Source organism: Branchiostoma lanceolatum, chromosome 19, assembly GCF_035083965.1.
Source record: "Branchiostoma lanceolatum isolate klBraLanc5 chromosome 19, klBraLanc5.hap2, whole genome shotgun sequence".
Taxonomy (NCBI): domain Eukaryota; kingdom Metazoa; phylum Chordata; class Leptocardii; order Amphioxiformes; family Branchiostomatidae; genus Branchiostoma; species Branchiostoma lanceolatum.
This window is the reverse complement of record NC_089740.1, coordinates 10371006-10380588: the sequence shown is the minus strand read 5'-3', so window position 1 is coordinate 10380588 and position 9583 is coordinate 10371006. Positions and strand designations below refer to the sequence as shown.

Genomic DNA, 9583 nt, shown 5'->3' with positions numbered 1-9583 from the left:
GGGTGCGTAGTCAAAGTGTCGAGTAGAATAACATCAACAGAGAGATGAAAGAGGCAGGAGACGGTTTATGTTTCTTGTGGAGACGTGAATGGTTGCATGTGTGTGGGCCCGGCCTCGCGCCGCACAGATTTGTGTAGGAGAGCCATGTGACGAAACGTTGGATTAGTCTCCAAGCAGATGTAGGGAGTTGAACATTGTGATGTTTTCTGACTGGCCCATATATGATAAATCTCTGGTGCTACCGGCGGAGTCACATTCGTCATAGGTAGTCGCGCGAATGTGATGTCGGAGGGTTTAAACTGATCTTCAAGCAGGTTGTGACAGAATCAACCGCCGATAAGGATCTTAAGACAAGGATTTAAGACAAGGATTTAAGACAAGGATTTAAGACAAGGATTTTGATAACTAGAAAGTTGTATTTTGTACGACACTCACGACTGCCCTAAGACTGGCCAATATTGTTTCCATTTGCTGTCCTAGACCCCTACGCGTCGTACGACTTACAAGATAGTGAAATAATTTCCGAACTGCCAGTGACTGTCGTTAGTTGATATACGTACGCGAAATTATCATCACGTTTTTGTTTGTTTTGAATATCATTTGTGGATTATCATTTTTTTCTTGGAAACGTGAGTGAACGCGCTGAATCATGAGTTTTTAAGCAGATATGGGAAAATGGGTGACTTCGTGTAAAACATGCCTTTAGTGTTTAGCAAGTTTCCAAGAAATAGGTGGCCATTTTGAAAAATAAATTAACTTAACAGAAAAGGTGCTAGTTAACCTTTACTGGGTTTACCTGGACCTGAGAAACATTTGCGGCATCCCATAATGATCACCGGTGACGTCATGAGGCAATTTCGACAGTCAGACGTGATTAAAGGTATGCTCCCAGAATCCCCCGGGAAATCATGGTCTATTGGGAGGCAAAGCTTAACGTTTAATCACCATTAATTCACGCTCCCGGCTGTATATATAGCCTTAAGCATTTAATGCTACCTCGCTACGAATTACGTCAAATTGAATATCTTTATTAAATTTCCTTACGGAAAATTGCAAAACCAAATTAGAAATAGCTAATAAGTTACATGTACTCAGGAAATGCCATGCAGTCGCCTTAGAAAATGTTAGGAAGTCATGCCCGTAGCCAGGATTTTGAATGGGGGGGTTCTTTTTAATTTTTAAGGGACCAGCGAGCGCCGTAGGCGCGAGACGAGCGCCGCAGGCGCGAGCTTCCTAGGGGGGTCCGGGGGTATGCCCCCCCGGGAAATTTTAAAATTTGAACCTTCTGATATGGCATTTCCTGTGTTTTTGAGAGGATTTCAAAGGAAGAAATCAGAGACAAAGTTAGCAGTTTTTCTAGGATTTCAGCTCCGTAGGTGATAAAAATAGATCCACCTTGAAAAAAAACCCTTGGGCGTTAAAAAGTGGACCCTTGGGCGTTAAAAAGTGGACCCTTGAGCATTTCAATTTCTAAGAATTGAACCTTCTGAAAGGGCATTTCCTGTGTTTTTGAGAGAATTTCAGAGGAAAAATCAGAGACAAAGTTTTTTCTAGGATCCTAGCCTCAGTGGCATTGCTGGTGATACAAATAAGTCCACCTTGAAAAAAAATCTTGAACATTAAAAAGTGGACCTTCAAGCCTGTGAAAGTAAACCTTCAAGCCAATGGGGGGGTTCGTCCGAACCCCCGAACCCCCCCTGGCTACGGGCATGGAAGTTTTCCAAGCTTTCGACGCCAGCTTTAGTCTGCTCCTACTGAAACATTATTGGTAAGGTATTCAGTGGGGCATCAGATAGATGTGTGCCGTCCTATTTCTAATAGGGAGCGATTTAGCCTCCGTTGCAGACTCCTTCCGGCTGTTTTCTTTTTCAAGTTACAGTTTTTAAGCAATAAGGAAAAAATGGTAAAAGTGCCTTGTAAACTGTAACTTGAAAAAGAAAACAGCCGGAAGGAGTCTGCAACGGAGGCTAGGGAGCGATAGAGAGTTACGGTGAAAGAGCAAGGTAGGTAGCACACAGGGTAGTGATCATCGATCGCGAGTGGCTTGCATCCAGGCTAAAGTTTTCCATCACAGGACCGGCCTGAAACGCATGATTTACTGTTGCTCAGGGTCTAACGAAGAGGTAAAACTTGGGGGCATTTATCTGGTCCTTGAGCGGAGGAGCTGGCCCGTGTGTAGGCCCTGGCAACAGTCTGGCATCCAGGCTAGCAGGACACAGGATCTGCTTGGAGCCCCCCGTGCCTAGTAGAAGTGACATCTGCCTCTCGACAGGACACAGAACCACCTGGCATGATCACCAGGCGGCCGCTCATGTCGACCGGAGGTGGGGCGGTTTGTTCAGCTGCCGAACGGAAGTCGTCAAAAGCTATTTGTGCTACTAAAAGCGCTGTTGTTCCTGTCTTCCAAGTGCTGTAGGCTGGTGCAGACGTGACAGAAACGAGACTGGGCTGATAGCCTTACGCAAAGAAGGATATGGGATCATATGGAGCCACAGTTACATAATCGATGGTAATCACCTTCGCAAAGAAAGTTCGGTTTTCGGTGCCATTTGTGCCTGTGCGTGCGCGTGTGTGTGCGCGCGCGTGCGTGTGTATGTGCGTGTGTATGTTTGTTTGTTTGTGGACAGCATAGTTCGAAACGTTTTGGGTGCATCCGTATGCTATTTGGCATATTGGTAGGTGTGCTAAGGCAAAGCCAAGAAGGTTAAAAGCTTGAGTGGCAAAGTCTCCAAGCTGCTTTCTATGGTACTGCAGCAGATCTTCCGGTTTTCATATCTCGTTATTCATCCACTGAAGGGTTTATCCACTTGGTCCAGAGGTTGAGTATTTTCTACGACTAGTAATTGAATGTCATATTCTCCAAGCAGATGTTTCGAGTGGGGGATTCTCTTTAAAAAATCCCGGCCACTACTAGCCCCCCGAAACATCTGCTTGCATGGAGAATAGAGGTCAGTCACTTTTGGCACAGTTCCCGACTCTACACTCCTACAGTATTCCAAAAATATCAGCCATGTGCCATTTTCGGCTGTAGGAGACTTAAACACTTTAAACATGCTGACATCTTGTGCTTGAATATGTCAAGAGTAACAAGAGCTCTCATGAGCTCACTCGGCTACTCTAAACATCATTTTCCCTACCTGTACGGACGCCACACATAAACAACCTCTCGTTGTTTACTAAACTATCTCCGTTTGTTTACCGTTGCCGGGGTAACGCTGGGATGGAGGCCTACCCTGAACAGGAAGTGTGATTATTGGGACTAATTTGAGGAGATTAAGTGACTAAATTAGAAACACTGCCTCCCAGCTGGATATGTCTATTCACACTTGCGCGGCAATCTTTTCTGAAGAGACTTCACAGAGGGGTGCCCGAGAAACAGACTCTCTCTTTAAGTCTCTAAAAAGCTAAAAACTCTACCGAGGCAACAATGTAGAGCCATAGACACACAGACATTTATAGAGTTGATACTGTTACGTCCTTCCCTGACCTGGTAGGCATTTTGATATGTTTTAGGAAGGACAGTTTTTCTGCCCTGGCCCCATACGTGGAAGGCGTCGCCACTAGTTTTCAATCAGTCTTCGTAATTTATGATCATTTATGTGCGTTTAAATATAGCTATGTAGCATCAAGGAGGTGCATTTAGTGCTTCGTCTTAGCACTCACTGCACCTCCCCTAGTAGGAAAGGGTGAAGTGTAACAAAGTTACGCTACGAAAAAGACGGTCAATTAAATGTTGCAAAAAAGGCGTAAAATGCAGAGACTTAGTACGATCCTTACATCTGCTTGGAGATATGTCGGCAGAAACAGCCCGAGTGGCTGAGGTGTAGGCGCCGATAGGACAGCGGGCATGCTGTGCGCCTGAGCTGACGACAGGGCCCGTCTGACTACATAAATAACTCTAGCTACCCACTACAGATAAACGTGTTTCTCAGAAGCCATGTGAAAAAAATCACAGAAACCACACGGCCTTTTTGGAAGATTGGGCTCTCCCAAATGCGATCAATCTTAGCGAAGACTGTTTTGTATGCCGCTATCATGTCCGACCCCCCCCCCCACCTCTCTCTCTCTCTCAGTCTCTCTCTCTCTCTCTCTCTCTCTCTCTCGGTCTCTCTCTATAGGTCTCTCTCTCTCTCTCTCTCTCTCTCTCGAGAGAGAGAGAGAGAGAGAGAGAGAGAGGCCGAGAGAGAGATCTAGAGATCTAGGGAGAGGCCGAGAGAGAGGCCGAGAGAGAGACAGACAGACAGACAGACAGACAGACAGACAGAGATAGAGAGAGTGCGTGTGAGAGAGGGGGGGGGGGTTCAAGTAGTGAACAGTAGAGCGGAGTCTTCAATTATGGGATTCATAGACTGTTTCAAAAGACTTGGCAGCCAGACAAATGACAATGTTTGATACCACCATGTGTTTCATGTGGCTCGATAAACCGGTGGGCCATTATGTGTTTCCCTCGGTTGTCTGGCAACCATGTTTCTTTGTGCCACAACGATGCACGTGCAGACCATTAATGGTGATTGCATGTTCTACGACGTTCCATTGGGAAAAGACGATATTGCTGAGTTCAAATCCAGGGCGCCGTATTCAATGGTTATGCTTTCTATTGATCTGCCAAAGACAGTTGCAGAACCCAGACATGAAAATTTCAGTTTTTCATTTGTAAGAAATTGCCAAATGTGACGTCTATTTGATAAAGGTCTACCTAATATTAGATTATACTGGAGTAGTAATCAAATTGTCTGGGGAAAACTCCAAAGCGCGTCTGGGCGAATTGATCAAGTTGAGTACGTAATCATGTACTCACAGTAATATGCAACGTTACAACCTTCCGTCAAAGACGTCGATCTTACGTCAAACCTTAATTAGAACCGGCACTTGCTAACTATGGATATCAGATTACCGAGTAGATTATAACGTTACCTTTCAGATTGTCCAGAAGGCCGACCCTCGAGTGAAAGACAAGAAAATTGTCTGGATAATCTATTTTAGGTTCAAGTCAGATCAACGCAAACGTCGTAAAAATGCACTCACAGAAATCATAGTAAGTTTCCAGGTAGATTACAAATGAATTTCAAGATCAATATCAAGTCTAGAAAATTGTACAATACATTATAACTGCCCGGTCTACTTTCCCCCCGTGTGTCTCCAAAATTTGAAACAATTGAAACAATTGAAACAATTGAAACAAATGAAGAGTAGGCTGTTCGGCATGGCTCACTTACGCCCCCTATTAGTTGGGATCATAATAACAGTCATTTTAGGTTCTGTTATCAGTATTCTATGGTCTTCCGTGTATCTCTTTGGTTTCGAAATGTCTTTTTATCTCATATTCATGTTATATCTTGAATATCTATTTCTTTTGTTGCTGTTCTTTCAAGGATTGTCGTGCCGTCATAGAGTTTACAATATATATATTTATGAAATAATGTAACAGGTATGACTGCCCGGCTAGCTCAGTCGGTAGAGCATGGGACTCTTAATCCCAGGGTCGTGGGTTCGAGCCCCACGTTGGGCGGAAAATTCTTTTTTCTCGTCTTCCATCTTTTTGGGTGATCCTTTTAGCATCCATAAACCAGTAGACAACTTTTTTCTTGTGCGATAAATGTTCTGTTCGAAGTCTTATCATCAAAACCGGGTCACCACCACATAAAAAGGTAGATTGTTTGGCATGGCTCACTCACGCCCCCTAGTGAATGGGGTCAGAAGTACAAGTCATTGAAGGTCGTCGCATCCGAAATTCCTTCATTCCTCTTTTTAACCTCCTTGCTCAGATCTGAATAGAGTTCCAAAAGCTACAAATATATTCAGACATACATATATAATAATTTTATTTTCTGTACAGTTCTATTCAGTTTATATTAACACTATAAGCACGAGTTACACACTAAATGAAGCAAAGCTTTTCGAATGCTTTTCGTCTTCTAATTTTTAAGACGTCTTCTTATTATTCTTTATTCTCGAATATGTAGGACATCATTAACATCGTTTTTGTTGTAGTGACGGAGCCAAAATGACGACCATGACAGCTGAGCTCACAAAACACTGGTAGGATCACGCGCTTCCGCGTTTCACTACGCTGCACTGCTGCGCTTTACAATATTATCGCAAGATGTCGCTCTTGACACGTACTAGTACAGTACTACGTTCGCGCATCCCATTTTATTGTAGGCTTCTTTACAGCAAGGTGATGTAAACCTTTGCCGAGTTTTCTCGATTTCAGTGGATAACTTTGTTATACTTGATATTTGCTTGATTTCTGTTTATGGTCGATGCTATTGATTATATCTATTGATTGAATTCCCGCTCGCCATGTACTGTAAACTTGGGTACACTATTGTATTCTAAACACCCCTCAGACTGGTCGACGAAAAGAGTTCGTGCATGTCTGACGCTATTGTTGTTAAGATGTAATTGATATGATTGATTGACTAATTAATGTATAGCAGCGTGGCGCAGCGGAAGCGTGCTGGGCCCATAACCCAGAGGTCGGTGGATCGAAACCACCCGCTGCTATGTTGTTGTTTTTTAACGAGCCTACACTTTTATATGCTTTTGTCTGATTTTTGTGTTTTCAATGTTAGTTTACCAATACCTCCTAATCACCAATCACAATCAGCAGCGTGGCGCAGCGGAAGCGTGCTGGGCCCATAACCCAGAGGTCGGTGGATCGAAACCACCCGCTGCTAGGAACTTTTGCCCTGGCAATTCTTTTTTCACTCTACATACATTAATGCAGAAACGTGCACGTGATCACACACCATTGAACTCGTGATTTTACGCTCTTGTTACGCTAGCTCAGTGCCTCCTACAAGGTTTTCGAGGACGTGATCGTTGGTAGAGTGACAACACGGTTCCCTTTTCCTAAATGTTCAATTGAGGCTTTATTTGTCCTCTTTATGTTGATACCTTGGTCTTGGTCCCAAAACCCTCCTCCACTTTTACCATAACGCGCGCAAAGTAATGTGCCAACATTAACAGAGAATGCGTCGTTCCATCTGCTTCTGTTAACGATCATGTTTTCTTTCCCTTGCCTTTGACCGACAGTACTAGCAACTAGTGACGTCATTGTTGACCTGTATACGACATAGTCAAATGATTTATAGTACTCTCTTCTTTTAAGTCCTCGCTCTCTCGACCGCTTACCTTTATCTGCCACTAATTATAAAATGATTAGTTAAAACGTCAAATTGGTGTGGTTGTGCTCGTAGAACATTAATACGTTTAAAACTTGGATTCGGTATCCCTTCAGAAAGTGAGGATTTATAGGAAATATATGCAGCGCCCATTTCTTTCGGTAAAACCGAAGTAAACATACAATGTATGATTGATGAACTAATATTCGATTGTTTTGCTTAGGAAATATCTTAAATATTGTCGGTATTGATTTTAAATGGTCAGATTGTCGAGATCAAGGTCAAATATAAGCCTCAAAACTTTAAACCCTTTGCGAGTCTTTCTCCATTTCCCCATTCCCGAAAAGACCGAAATTTGGCAATTTGGCGGTCGCTTTAACACTTTTCTAGCCGCGGCAGGGAGCGGTACTGCAGATTAGGCTCTCATGTGGTATATCACCCAGACTGGTAAACTGTGCAAATAGACAGGACATTGGACTTGGAATCTGTAAATACTCTGCCAAACAAGTCCAGGCGTCTTAACATATATTTAGATTTACCTACAAGACTTTTCCAAACACGAATTGACGTAAAAAGCCCGATTTCTAAGTGCGTGGTGGAGCTCAAGCCACTTCTGTCGAAGCGCCACCTATATTCTACTACACACCACTTATTGTACGTTAAGAGTAGGTTAAGAATATATATGAACATCATCTGCTTTCTCATGACGACATTGTCCTGTTACTCAACTGTTCATGTGCTTATATGATAATTACTTGGACCCCAGACCACAAAATGACAAGGACATACCTGTGATATATAGACTGGTGATATCGCCTTCTTTACTTCAAAGACAGTGCTGCCTACGTTTGCAAATACTGTAATTTGCCTCCAATCACATGTTTGTGTAAAAATAAATGACTTTGAACCTTTAAAGCACATTTAAGATGCAAGTCCAGACTGATTGGGATGAAACAAAAGTCACTGTGACACGTTATTGCAATGTCCTTGCTGTATAATTTTATGGCACGGTGTCCACATATCTATTATACAAGTAGTTCGTTTGTTAGATAAAAGGCCAAAGTTGGCAAAGGATAGCTGATTTTGTACAAATATAGGGTACATGCTACTCTTAACATACAATAAGTGATGTGTTCATGAATGTAGGTGGCGCTTCGGCAGATGTGACATGAGCCCCACCCCGCACTTAGAAATCGGTCATTTTGAGGTCAACTCCTGTTTTGAAAAGTCTAAAATGCCCCTCTAAATGTAGGTGAAGACTTCCATTCCTGTGTGGTAGAGTTTCCATAGGCTTTAAGTGAAATACCTTATATATTTTGACAATTTACAACACGGGAGTATATACCCTATCAGAGCCTAATCTGCAGTACCGCTCCCGGCCGCGGCTTGAAAAGTGTTAAAACGACCGCCAAATTGCCAAATTTCGGTCTTTTCGGGAATGGGGAAATGGAGAAAGGCTCGCAAAGGGGCTTGAAGTTTTGAGGCTTATTTGACCTTGATCTTGAAAATTGGACCATTTCAAACCTGAGAATCACGATATTTGAGGCATTTTGCAAACAACGCAATGGGATGATATCAGCTACAGTGTATTTGTTTCCTTTGCATTTTACCAATCGAAGTGGCCGAGTGTACATTTCCTGTAAATTCCCACTTTGTGAAGGGCAACCGCTTCCAAATTTCAATTGTATTTTGTGTAACAACAATACATTGAATACATGTAACGGTGTTTTGTCTGTTTGTCTGTCAAAAGATGTAATTTTCAGTTATAAACGCTATAAGGTGTTTTGATTACGTAATGGTGCAACGGCGAATGCTACAGTAACTACATTTCGTATTATCATAATCTATTCGTATAGATACGGCTGTTTGCTAATCAGCAATCGTTTTATCGGGAAATGCATATCATATATGTGATATTATGTTGTATTTTTTTATATACTGGTGCAATAACAATATTCTATTGTCAGAGTAGTTCAGTGCCTCTTTTTTGTTTGTTTTGATAAACAAGACGTCATAATCAGACCACAAACAAACCTCACAAAGGGATTATTTTCTTTTCAAGGTATGACTTGCCTTAGACAAGTTTCTAATTCTACCAAGTACCAGACGCACTAGGAGTCCTTTATGAATTTTCTCACCACGCATTAAGGTCGATATGCAATAGGATAGTGTTATCTAAACTCACTATGTTTTGAAAGGACTAGAAAATTCAATCTTAAAATCCGACCTCCGGCGTTCTGAAATTACTTTTGGCTCCTACAAGACTGACTGCATTAAAGCCCCTCTGTTAAATAGAGATAATATTTTGTCTCAGGCCTTTTCAAAAGAAGATGCTCATCAAAGTTCTGTTACCACTGTAACTATTCTTCTGCTTGTCACCATGACCTGTACTTAGCTCATCAAAGCATAAATGTGCAATAAAGGTCTTTCATTCATTCTTATTATGAACACAACAA

At 42.3% G+C, this 9583-nt stretch overlaps 3 non-coding genes across 3 annotated transcripts; all 3 read left to right on the top strand.

Annotated features, from left to right (window-relative positions):
* Positions 1-5436: 5436 nt before the first annotated feature.
* Positions 5437-5509, top strand: Trnak-cuu (transfer RNA lysine (anticodon CUU)). Its single transcript has one exon. It is a non-coding gene; the product is annotated as a tRNA-Lys (tRNA).
* Positions 5510-6435: 926 nt separating this feature from the next.
* Trnam-cau (transfer RNA methionine (anticodon CAU)) lies at positions 6436-6507 on the top strand. The gene has a single exon. It is a non-coding gene; the product is annotated as a tRNA-Met (tRNA).
* Positions 6508-6608: 101 nt separating this feature from the next.
* Positions 6609-6680, top strand: Trnam-cau (transfer RNA methionine (anticodon CAU)). The gene has a single exon. It is a non-coding gene; the product is annotated as a tRNA-Met (tRNA).
* Positions 6681-9583: the final 2903 nt, after the last annotated feature.